This window comes from Oncorhynchus kisutch, linkage group LG22 (genome assembly GCF_002021735.2).
Source record: "Oncorhynchus kisutch isolate 150728-3 linkage group LG22, Okis_V2, whole genome shotgun sequence".
NCBI classification, from domain to species: domain Eukaryota; kingdom Metazoa; phylum Chordata; class Actinopteri; order Salmoniformes; family Salmonidae; genus Oncorhynchus; species Oncorhynchus kisutch.
The window spans coordinates 41348967-41361078 of NC_034195.2; the positions used below are offsets into that span (position 1 = coordinate 41348967).

At 41.9% G+C, this 12112-nt stretch overlaps 8 non-coding genes across 8 annotated transcripts; all 8 read left to right on the forward strand.

The window, feature by feature from the left end:
* Positions 1 to 1165: 1165 nt before the first annotated feature.
* Positions 1166 to 1236, forward strand: trnag-gcc (transfer RNA glycine (anticodon GCC)). Its single transcript has one exon. It is a non-coding gene; the product is annotated as a tRNA-Gly (tRNA).
* A 1351-nt stretch (positions 1237 to 2587) lies between these two features.
* On the forward strand, positions 2588 to 2658 carry trnag-gcc (transfer RNA glycine (anticodon GCC)). The gene has a single exon. It is a non-coding gene; the product is annotated as a tRNA-Gly (tRNA).
* Positions 2659 to 3275: 617 nt separating this feature from the next.
* On the forward strand, positions 3276 to 3346 carry trnag-gcc (transfer RNA glycine (anticodon GCC)). Its single transcript has one exon. It is a non-coding gene; the product is annotated as a tRNA-Gly (tRNA).
* A 1034-nt stretch (positions 3347 to 4380) lies between these two features.
* trnag-gcc (transfer RNA glycine (anticodon GCC)) lies at positions 4381 to 4451 on the forward strand. Its single transcript has one exon. It is a non-coding gene; the product is annotated as a tRNA-Gly (tRNA).
* Positions 4452 to 5068: 617 nt separating this feature from the next.
* On the forward strand, positions 5069 to 5139 carry trnag-gcc (transfer RNA glycine (anticodon GCC)). The gene has a single exon. It is a non-coding gene; the product is annotated as a tRNA-Gly (tRNA).
* A 1034-nt stretch (positions 5140 to 6173) lies between these two features.
* Positions 6174 to 6244, forward strand: trnag-gcc (transfer RNA glycine (anticodon GCC)). Its single transcript has one exon. It is a non-coding gene; the product is annotated as a tRNA-Gly (tRNA).
* A 1351-nt stretch (positions 6245 to 7595) lies between these two features.
* On the forward strand, positions 7596 to 7666 carry trnag-gcc (transfer RNA glycine (anticodon GCC)). The gene has a single exon. It is a non-coding gene; the product is annotated as a tRNA-Gly (tRNA).
* Positions 7667 to 9017: 1351 nt separating this feature from the next.
* trnag-gcc (transfer RNA glycine (anticodon GCC)) lies at positions 9018 to 9088 on the forward strand. Its single transcript has one exon. It is a non-coding gene; the product is annotated as a tRNA-Gly (tRNA).
* Positions 9089 to 12112: the final 3024 nt, after the last annotated feature.

Genomic DNA, 12112 nt, shown 5'->3' on the forward strand with positions numbered 1-12112 from the left:
CTACTACAGCGACTGAAATGACTGAAAGCATTGTATTTGGAACAAAACACTCACTAAACCCTAAAGCTCAACTAAATCTTGTAATAAGTCACGTGGAAATTGAGCAAGTTGAGATGACTAAACTGCTTGGAGTAACCCTAGATTGTAAACTGTCATGGTTTTCAGACCTCGCCAGTGACTGTTACTTGTAAATGAGTCTTAGGGCTAGAGCGGAAGCCAAATTCCTTTTGGACCTTGTGTACATTTTTACTAAGGACATGCCACTGACTTTGAGTAAAGCCATGTGTATGCGGATGACTCTACACTATACAAGTCAGCTACTAAAGCGACTGAAATGACTGCAACACTCAACAAAGAGCTGCAGTTAGTTTCAGAGTGGGTAGCAAGGAGTAAGTTAGCCCTAAATATTTATAAAACTAAAAGCATTGTATTTGGAACAAAACACTCACTAAACCCTTAAGCTCAACTAAATCTTGTAATAAGTCACGTGGAAATTGAGCAAGTTGAGATGACTAAACTGCTTGGAGTAACCCTAGATTGTAAACTGTCATGGTTTTCAGACCTCGCCAGTGACTGTTACTTGATTTGATTTGATTTGTTACTTGTAAAAGAGTCTTAGGGCTAGAGCGTAAGCCAAATTCCTTTTGGACCTTGTGTACATTTTTACTAACGACATGCCACTGACTTTGAGTAAAGCCATGTGTATGCGGATGACTCTACACTATACACGTCAGCTACTACAGCGACTGAAATGACTGAAAGCATTGTATTTGGAACAAAACACTCACTAAACCCTAAAGCTCAACTAAATCTTGTAATAAGTCACGTGGAAATTGAGCAAGTTGAGATGACCAAAATGCTTGGAGTAACCCTAGATTGTAAACTGTCATGGTCAAAACATATTGACGCAGTAGTAGCTAAGACAGGGAGAAGTCTGTCTATAATAAAGCGATGCTCTACCTTCTTAACAACACTATCAACAAGGCAGGTCCTACAGTTTTGTTGCACCTTGACTACTGTTTGAGGAGTACTGTTTGACCGGAAAATCGGGCACAACTGAGTTTGAGAAATTCCTTGTTCCCTGACAATGGTGTTCTTCTTTTTTTAGCCACTCCACCTACTCGCATTGTTTGAGGCCGGGAACCCCCTTTAACACTATATCTAAGCATTGGTGGTTCAGTGGTAGAATTCTCGCCTGCCACGCGGGAGGCCCGGGTTCGATTCCCGGCCAATGCATGTTTCATTTTAGGGCGGCAGGTAGTGTTTTCAGACCTCGCCAGTGACTGTTACTTGTAAATGAGTCTTAGGGCTAGAGCGGAAGCCAAATTCCTTTTGGACCTTGTGTACATTTTTACTAAGGACATGCCACTGACTTTGAGTAAAGCCATGTGTATGCGGATGACTCTACACTATACAAGTCAGCTACTACAGCGACTGAAATGACTGAAAGCATTGTATTTGGAACAAAACACTCACTAAACCCTAAAGCTCAACTAAATCTTGTAATAAGTCACGTGGAAATTGAGCAAGTTGAGATGACTAAACTGCTTGGAGTAACCCTAGATTGTAAACTGTCATGGTTTTCAGACCTCGCCAGTGACTGTTACTTGTAAATGAGTCTTAGGGCTAGAGCGGAAGCCAAATTCCTTTTGGACCTTGTGTACATTTTTACTAAGGACATGCCACTGACTTTGAGTAAAGCCATGTGTATGCGGATGACTCTACACTATACAAGTCAGCTACTAAAGCGACTGAAATGACTGCAACACTCAACAAAGAGCTGCAGTTAGTTTCAGAGTGGGTAGCAAGGAGTAAGTTAGCCCTAAATATTTATAAAACTAAAAGCATTGTATTTGGAACAAAACACTCACTAAACCCTTAAGCTCAACTAAATCTTGTAATAAGTCACGTGGAAATTGAGCAAGTTGAGATGACTAAACTGCTTGGAGTAACCCTAGATTGTAAACTGTCATGGTTTTCAGACCTCGCCAGTGACTGTTACTTGATTTGATTTGATTTGTTACTTGTAAAAGAGTCTTAGGGCTAGAGCGTAAGCCAAATTCCTTTTGGACCTTGTGTACATTTTTACTAACGACATGCCACTGACTTTGAGTAAAGCCATGTGTATGCGGATGACTCTACACTATACACGTCAGCTACTACAGCGACTGAAATGACTGAAAGCATTGTATTTGGAACAAAACACTCACTAAACCCTAAAGCTCAACTAAATCTTGTAATAAGTCACGTGGAAATTGAGCAAGTTGAGATGACCAAAATGCTTGGAGTAACCCTAGATTGTAAACTGTCATGGTCAAAACATATTGACGCAGTAGTAGCTAAGACAGGGAGAAGTCTGTCTATAATAAAGCGATGCTCTACCTTCTTAACAACACTATCAACAAGGCAGGTCCTACAGTTTTGTTGCACCTTGACTACTGTTTGAGGAGTACTGTTTGACCGGAAAATCGGGCACAACTGAGTTTGAGAAATTCCTTGTTCCCTGACAATGGTGTTCTTCTTTTTTTAGCCACTCCACCTACTCGCATTGTTTGAGGCCGGGAACCCCCTTTAATACTCTATCTAAGCATTGGTGGTTCAGTGGTAGAATTCTCGCCTGCCACGCGGGAGGCCCGGGTTCGATTCCCGGCCAATGCATGTTTCATTTTAGGGCGGCAGGTAGTGTTTTCAGACCTCGCCAGTGACTGTTACTTGTAAATGAGTCTTAGGGCTAGAGCGGAAGCCAAATTCCTTTTGGACCTTGTGTACATTTTTACTAAGGACATGCCACTGACTTTGAGTAAAGCCATGTGTATGCGGATGACTCTACACTATACAAGTCAGCTACTACAGCGACTGAAATGACTGAAAGCATTGTATTTGGAACAAAACACTCACTAAACCCTAAAGCTCAACTAAATCTTGTAATAAGTCACGTGGAAATTGAGCAAGTTGAGATGACCAAAATGCTTGGAGTAACCCTAGATTGTAAACTGTCATGGTCAAAACATATTGACGCAGTAGTAGCTAAGACAGGGAGAAGTCTGTCTATAATAAAGCGATGCTCTACCTTCTTAACAACACTATCAACAAGGCAGGTCCTACAGTTTTGTTGCACCTTGACTACTGTTTGAGGAGTACTGTTTGACCGGAAAATCGGGCACAACTGAGTTTGAGAAATTCCTTGTTCCCTGACAATGGTGTTCTTCTTTTTTTAGCCACTCCACCTACTCGCATTGTTTGAGGCCGGGAACCCCCTTTAATACTCTATCTAAGCATTGGTGGTTCAGTGGTAGAATTCTCGCCTGCCACGCGGGAGGCCCGGGTTCGATTCCCGGCCAATGCATGTTTCATTTTAGGGCGGCAGGTAGTGTTTTCAGACCTCGCCAGTGACTGTTACTTGTAAATGAGTCTTAGGGCTAGAGCGGAAGCCAAATTCCTTTTGGACCTTGTGTACATTTTTACTAAGGACATGCCACTGACTTTGAGTAAAGCCATGTGTATGCGGATGACTCTACACTATACAAGTCAGCTACTAAAGCGACTGAAATGACTGCAACACTCAACAAAGAGCTGCAGTTAGTTTCAGAGTGGGTAGCAAGGAGTAAGTTAGCCCTAAATATTTATAAAACTAAAAGCATTGTATTTGGAACAAAACACTCACTAAACCCTTAAGCTCAACTAAATCTTGTAATAAGTCACGTGGAAATTGAGCAAGTTGAGATGACTAAACTGCTTGGAGTAACCCTAGATTGTAAACTGTCATGGTTTTCAGACCTCGCCAGTGACTGTTACTTGATTTGATTTGATTTGTTACTTGTAAAAGAGTCTTAGGGCTAGAGCGTAAGCCAAATTCCTTTTGGACCTTGTGTACATTTTTACTAACGACATGCCACTGACTTTGAGTAAAGCCATGTGTATGCGGATGACTCTACACTATACACGTCAGCTACTACAGCGACTGAAATGACTGAAAGCATTGTATTTGGAACAAAACACTCACTAAACCCTAAAGCTCAACTAAATCTTGTAATAAGTCACGTGGAAATTGAGCAAGTTGAGATGACCAAAATGCTTGGAGTAACCCTAGATTGTAAACTGTCATGGTCAAAACATATTGACGCAGTAGTAGCTAAGACAGGGAGAAGTCTGTCTATAATAAAGCGATGCTCTACCTTCTTAACAACACTATCAACAAGGCAGGTCCTACAGTTTTGTTGCACCTTGACTACTGTTTGAGGAGTACTGTTTGACCGGAAAATCGGGCACAACTGAGTTTGAGAAATTCCTTGTTCCCTGACAATGGTGTTCTTCTTTTTTTAGCCACTCCACCTACTCGCATTGTTTGAGGCCGGGAACCCCCTTTAATACTCTATCTAAGCATTGGTGGTTCAGTGGTAGAATTCTCGCCTGCCACGCGGGAGGCCCGGGTTCGATTCCCGGCCAATGCATGTTTCATTTTAGGGCGGCAGGTAGTGTTTTCAGACCTCGCCAGTGACTGTTACTTGTAAATGAGTCTTAGGGCTAGAGCGGAAGCCAAATTCCTTTTGGACCTTGTGTACATTTTTACTAAGGACATGCCACTGACTTTGAGTAAAGCCATGTGTATGCGGATGACTCTACACTATACAAGTCAGCTACTACAGCGACTGAAATGACTGAAAGCATTGTATTTGGAACAAAACACTCACTAAACCCTAAAGCTCAACTAAATCTTGTAATAAGTCACGTGGAAATTGAGCAAGTTGAGATGACCAAAATGCTTGGAGTAACCCTAGATTGTAAACTGTCATGGTCAAAACATATTGACGCAGTAGTAGCTAAGACAGGGAGAAGTCTGTCTATAATAAAGCGATGCTCTACCTTCTTAACAACACTATCAACAAGGCAGGTCCTACAGTTTTGTTGCACCTTGACTACTGTTTGAGGAGTACTGTTTGACCGGAAAATCGGGCACAACTGAGTTTGAGAAATTCCTTGTTCCCTGACAATGGTGTTCTTCTTTTTTTAGCCACTCCACCTACTCGCATTGTTTGAGGCCGGGAACCCCCTTTAATACTCTATCTAAGCATTGGTGGTTCAGTGGTAGAATTCTCGCCTGCCACGCGGGAGGCCCGAGTTCGATTCCCGGCCAATGCATGTTTCATTTTAGGGCGGCAGGTAGTGTTTTCAGACCTCGCCAGTGACTGTTACTTGTAAATGAGTCTTAGGGCTAGAGCGGAAGCCAAATTCCTTTTGGACCTTGTGTACATTTTTACTAAGGACATGCCACTGACTTTGAGTAAAGCCATGTGTATGCGGATGACTCTACACTATACAAGTCAGCTACTAAAGCGACTGAAATGACTGCAACACTCAACAAAGAGCTGCAGTTAGTTTCAGAGTGGGTAGCAAGGAGTAAGTTAGCCCTAAATATTTATAAAACTAAAAGCATTGTATTTGGAACAAAACACTCACTAAACCCTTAAGCTCAACTAAATCTTGTAATAAGTCACGTGGAAATTGAGCAAGTTGAGATGACTAAACTGCTTGGAGTAACCCTAGATTGTAAACTGTCATGGTTTTCAGACCTCGCCAGTGACTGTTACTTGATTTGATTTGATTTGTTACTTGTAAAAGAGTCTTAGGGCTAGAGCGTAAGCCAAATTCCTTTTGGACCTTGTGTACATTTTTACTAACGACATGCCACTGACTTTGAGTAAAGCCATGTGTATGCGGATGACTCTACACTATACACGTCAGCTACTACAGCGACTGAAATGACTGAAAGCATTGTATTTGGAACAAAACACTCACTAAACCCTAAAGCTCAACTAAATCTTGTAATAAGTCACGTGGAAATTGAGCAAGTTGAGATGACCAAAATGCTTGGAGTAACCCTAGATTGTAAACTGTCATGGTCAAAACATATTGACGCAGTAGTAGCTAAGACAGGGAGAAGTCTGTCTATAATAAAGCGATGCTCTACCTTCTTAACAACACTATCAACAAGGCAGGTCCTACAGTTTTGTTGCACCTTGACTACTGTTTGAGGAGTACTGTTTGACCGGAAAATCGGGCACAACTGAGTTTGAGAAATTCCTTGTTCCCTGACAATGGTGTTCTTCTTTTTTTAGCCACTCCACCTACTCGCATTGTTTGAGGCCGGGAACCCCCTTTAACACTATATCTAAGCATTGGTGGTTCAGTGGTAGAATTCTCGCCTGCCACGCGGGAGGCCCGGGTTCGATTCCCGGCCAATGCATGTTTCATTTTAGGGCGGCAGGTAGTGTTTTCAGACCTCGCCAGTGACTGTTACTTGTAAATGAGTCTTAGGGCTAGAGCGGAAGCCAAATTCCTTTTGGACCTTGTGTACATTTTTACTAAGGACATGCCACTGACTTTGAGTAAAGCCATGTGTATGCGGATGACTCTACACTATACAAGTCAGCTACTACAGCGACTGAAATGACTGAAAGCATTGTATTTGGAACAAAACACTCACTAAACCCTAAAGCTCAACTAAATCTTGTAATAAGTCACGTGGAAATTGAGCAAGTTGAGATGACTAAACTGCTTGGAGTAACCCTAGATTGTAAACTGTCATGGTTTTCAGACCTCGCCAGTGACTGTTACTTGTAAATGAGTCTTAGGGCTAGAGCGGAAGCCAAATTCCTTTTGGACCTTGTGTACATTTTTACTAAGGACATGCCACTGACTTTGAGTAAAGCCATGTGTATGCGGATGACTCTACACTATACAAGTCAGCTACTAAAGCGACTGAAATGACTGCAACACTCAACAAAGAGCTGCAGTTAGTTTCAGAGTGGGTAGCAAGGAGTAAGTTAGCCCTAAATATTTATAAAACTAAAAGCATTGTATTTGGAACAAAACACTCACTAAACCCTTAAGCTCAACTAAATCTTGTAATAAGTCACGTGGAAATTGAGCAAGTTGAGATGACTAAACTGCTTGGAGTAACCCTAGATTGTAAACTGTCATGGTTTTCAGACCTCGCCAGTGACTGTTACTTGATTTGATTTGATTTGTTACTTGTAAAAGAGTCTTAGGGCTAGAGCGGAAGCCAAATTCCTTTTGGACCTTGTGTACATTTTTACTAACGACATGCCACTGACTTTGAGTAAAGCCATGTGTATGCGGATGACTCTACACTATACACGTCAGCTACTACAGCGACTGAAATGACTGAAAGCATTGTATTTGGAACAAAACACTCACTAAACCCTAAAGCTCAACTAAATCTTGTAATAAGTCACGTGGAAATTGAGCAAGTTGAGATGACCAAAATGCTTGGAGTAACCCTAGATTGTAAACTGTCATGGTCAAAACATATTGACGCAGTAGTAGCTAAGACAGGGAGAAGTCTGTCTATAATAAAGCGATGCTCTACCTTCTTAACAACACTATCAACAAGGCAGGTCCTACAGTTTTGTTGCACCTTGACTACTGTTTGAGGAGTACTGTTTGACCGGAAAATCGGGCACAACTGAGTTTGAGAAATTCCTTGTTCCCTGACAATGGTGTTCTTCTTTTTTTAGCCACTCCACCTACTCGCATTGTTTGAGGCCGGGAACCCCCTTTAATACTCTATCTAAGCATTGGTGGTTCAGTGGTAGAATTCTCGCCTGCCACGCGGGAGGCCTGGGTTCGATTCCCGGCCAATGCATGTTTCATTTTAGGGCGGCAGGTAGTGTTTTCAGACCTCGCCAGTGACTGTTACTTGTAAATGAGTCTTAGGGCTAGAGCGGAAGCCAAATTCCTTTTGGACCTTGTGTACATTTTTACTAAGGACATGCCACTGACTTTGAGTAAAGCCATGTGTATGCGGATGACTCTACACTATACAAGTCAGCTACTACAGCGACTGAAATGACTGAAAGCATTGTATTTGGAACAAAACACTCACTAAACCCTAAAGCTCAACTAAATCTTGTAATAAGTCACGTGGAAATTGAGCAAGTTGAGATGACTAAACTGCTTGGAGTAACCCTAGATTGTAAACTGTCATGGTTTTCAGACCTCGCCAGTGACTGTTACTTGTAAATGAGTCTTAGGGCTAGAGCGGAAGCCAAATTCCTTTTGGACCTTGTGTACATTTTTACTAAGGACATGCCACTGACTTTGAGTAAAGCCATGTGTATGCGGATGACTCTACACTATACAAGTCAGCTACTAAAGCGACTGAAATGACTGCAACACTCAACAAAGAGCTGCAGTTAGTTTCAGAGTGGGTAGCAAGGAGTAAGTTAGCCCTAAATATTTATAAAACTAAAAGCATTGTATTTGGAACAAAACACTCACTAAACCCTTAAGCTCAACTAAATCTTGTAATAAGTCACGTGGAAATTGAGCAAGTTGAGATGACTAAACTGCTTGGAGTAACCCTAGATTGTAAACTGTCATGGTTTTCAGACCTCGCCAGTGACTGTTACTTGATTTGATTTGATTTGTTACTTGTAAAAGAGTCTTAGGGCTAGAGCGTAAGCCAAATTCCTTTTGGACCTTGTGTACATTTTTACTAACGACATGCCACTGACTTTGAGTAAAGCCATGTGTATGCGGATGACTCTACACTATACACGTCAGCTACTACAGCGACTGAAATGACTGAAAGCATTGTATTTGGAACAAAACACTCACTAAACCCTAAAGCTCAACTAAATCTTGTAATAAGTCACGTGGAAATTGAGCAAGTTGAGATGACCAAAATGCTTGGAGTAACCCTAGATTGTAAACTGTCATGGTCAAAACATATTGACGCAGTAGTAGCTAAGACAGGGAGAAGTCTGTCTATAATAAAGCGATGCTCTACCTTCTTAACAACACTATCAACAAGGCAGGTCCTACAGTTTTGTTGCACCTTGACTACTGTTTGAGGAGTACTGTTTGACCGGAAAATCGGGCACAACTGAGTTTGAGAAATTCCTTGTTCCCTGACAATGGTGTTCTTCTTTTTTTAGCCACTCCACCTACTCGCATTGTTTGAGGCCGGGAACCCCCTTTAACACTATATCTAAGCATTGGTGGTTCAGTGGTAGAATTCTCGCCTGCCACGCGGGAGGCCCGGGTTCGATTCCCGGCCAATGCATGTTTCATTTTAGGGCGGCAGGTAGTGTTTTCAGACCTCGCCAGTGACTGTTACTTGTAAATGAGTCTTAGGGCTAGAGCGGAAGCCAAATTCCTTTTGGACCTTGTGTACATTTTTACTAAGGACATGCCACTGACTTTGAGTAAAGCCATGTGTATGCGGATGACTCTACACTATACAAGTCAGCTACTAAAGCGACTGAAATGACTGCAACACTCAACAAAGAGCTGCAGTTAGTTTCAGAGTGGGTAGCAAGGAGTAAGTTAGCCCTAAATATTTATAAAACTAAAAGCATTGTATTTGGAACAAAACACTCACTAAACCCTTAAGCTCAACTAAATCTTGTAATAAGTCACGTGGAAATTGAGCAAGTTGAGATGACTAAACTGCTTGGAGTAACCCTAGATTGTAAACTGTCATGGTTTTCAGACCTCGCCAGTGACTGTTACTTGATTTGATTTGATTTGTTACTTGTAAAAGAGTCTTAGGGCTAGAGCGGAAGCCAAATTCCTTTTGGACCTTGTGTACATTTTTACTAACGACATGCCACTGACTTTGAGTAAAGCCATGTGTATGCGGATGACTCTACACTATACACGTCAGCTACTACAGCGACTGAAATGACTGAAAGCATTGTATTTGGAACAAAACACTCACTAAACCCTAAAGCTCAACTAAATCTTGTAATAAGTCACGTGGAAATTGAGCAAGTTGAGATGACCAAAATGCTTGGAGTAACCCTAGATTGTAAACTGTCATGGTCAAAACATATTGACGCAGTAGTAGCTAAGACAGGGAGAAGTCTGTCTATAATAAAGCGATGCTCTACCTTCTTAACAACACTATCAACAAGGCAGGTCCTACAGTTTTGCTGCACCTTGACTACTGTTTGAGGAGTACTGTTTGACCGGAAAATCGGGCACAACTGAGTTTGAGAAATTCCTTGTTCCCTGACAATGGTGTTCTTCTTTTTTTAGCCACTGTTAGTAATTGGATATGTAGACGGACGAGTCGGTCAAGGATCGATTCAGACAAGGTGGTAAATTGTATGACAAGCTACAGTTTATTCAGAGTGAAGATATCTAGAACAGCGTAATTACGGCTCTCCCGCTGGTTCGTACGGAAGCGCAGACGAAGAAGAGACCGTTACAATCAGTACACCACTATTATATAGGAAAGAATGTAGGTTGATTCTGGAAGATCGGATCTTTGGATTGGTTCATCTGGGGTGTAGTCTGTAGTCTTCCGCCATTGGCTCAGTAGTCTGTCCGTCATCGTAGAATCCTCTTCGGGCATTCAACGTTCAGAGACAACGGAGATCCTGTGTGTGTGCGCTGGTTTTGGCCATTAGTGTAATGCGGGAGCTATCCTGTAGGGGACCCCACAGGCTCAACTCTGAGTGGTAGCCCTTTATCAACAATAGTTTGGTCACCTACATAAGAATTAGCATTTCTCTACAAAACCCTCTCTTCACGTCTCACCAGAGACGTGACACAACCTAACTGGATCCAGACACAAAGAGAAACTTCTCCCAATGGGACTATGAAATAAGGCACGGTTTTAAACAGAAATAGATATATATGTATTACATCATGTTCTCCATTCAATCCCACTATGTACTAAGTTGGCTACCAGCCACCTAGGAACTTACAACCCTCATTTTACAGAGCGGAGAACAACAGCTCAAAATAAAAGTAAATGCTTGTCTACATAAGCCAACTTTTTTCCCGCAGGAAAAAGTTGTGATTCCCTCTCTTCACATCTCCAAAGAGATGTGACTTAAACTAGGCAAGTCAGGCGGAATGATCCACTTGCATAACACATACATACATCCCCATAAGGCAACAGCAGATATAATGTAAACCTAAATAGGCACTCTCCTCCTCGAATTCATGTAGGTCTTTATCCAGCAGAGGAAACATCTGGGAAGGGGAGGAAGGGTCAATGGCTTTAGAGATAACCCTAGTGGCAAGGGGACGGATGCATGGAATGCAACAGCATCCACAGAGAACTAAAATGGCAGCGAACACCGAAATGGATACCAAAATGGAGGACACCAGGGTTTTATATTTACCAAACGCACTCATCCAGGAGTCCCCACATAGAGGTATCCATCCCAGAATGAGATTTCATTTTACCATTAAGCGTCCTCAAACCTTCTAGGGCCATGGTCAAGCTACCATCGGAGGCTGTGTTACTAGGGATGAAAGTGCAACACTGTTCACCAAACATAGTACAAGCTCCACCTTTCTCCGCCAGTAGCATATCTACTGCAATGCGATTCTGGAATGTCATAAGAGAAGTTGCAGCCAGGCTCTCATGCTCCATACCGTTATCACGCACCTGGCTCCTGTTATCTAACAACAACAACAACAAAAAACGCTTGTTCTCGCAACCCCACGCTCTGAATGTGCCCTCCCTTCTGTATTTTTCCAGCATGAGAAAGTCCCCTGGCCCTGACACTTTTAACAATGTTTCAAGTCAGCTATGTTGCATAACACTTGCATACATCAACACAAGCCAACAGCAGATAATATTCAATCATATATATGGTAATGGCTATAATGTAAAACACAGGAACCAATAATCCCTCTTTTTCACACCCCCCAGGGTGTGAACAAAAACTCAGCAATGAATCATATAACAGTCACAGAGTTTAAAATACCTTCATGTCAAAAGAGAACAGCTCATTCAAAAACAGCACATTAAAAAAAAAATTTGTGTGAAATTTAAGTCCCCCTTTTGACACCCACAAGGGTGTCACTTAGCAAAAACAGGATAACACTTTATTGTTTATTGACATGTAAGATACCGGATAAAACTTTGGTCATGGAAAACAGAGTAAAACAAAGCAAAGCATTATTATAAACCATCTGGTCCTCTCAGCTACTCCTATCCTGCACCAGTTGGGCTTCATGCCACCCAGGGACTCAAAACCTTCACAACAGGGAGAACAAACATACTGGAAAGAAAACCCATCATAAAGATGTATAACAAGGAACTGTGGTGGTGTAAGATTTATTC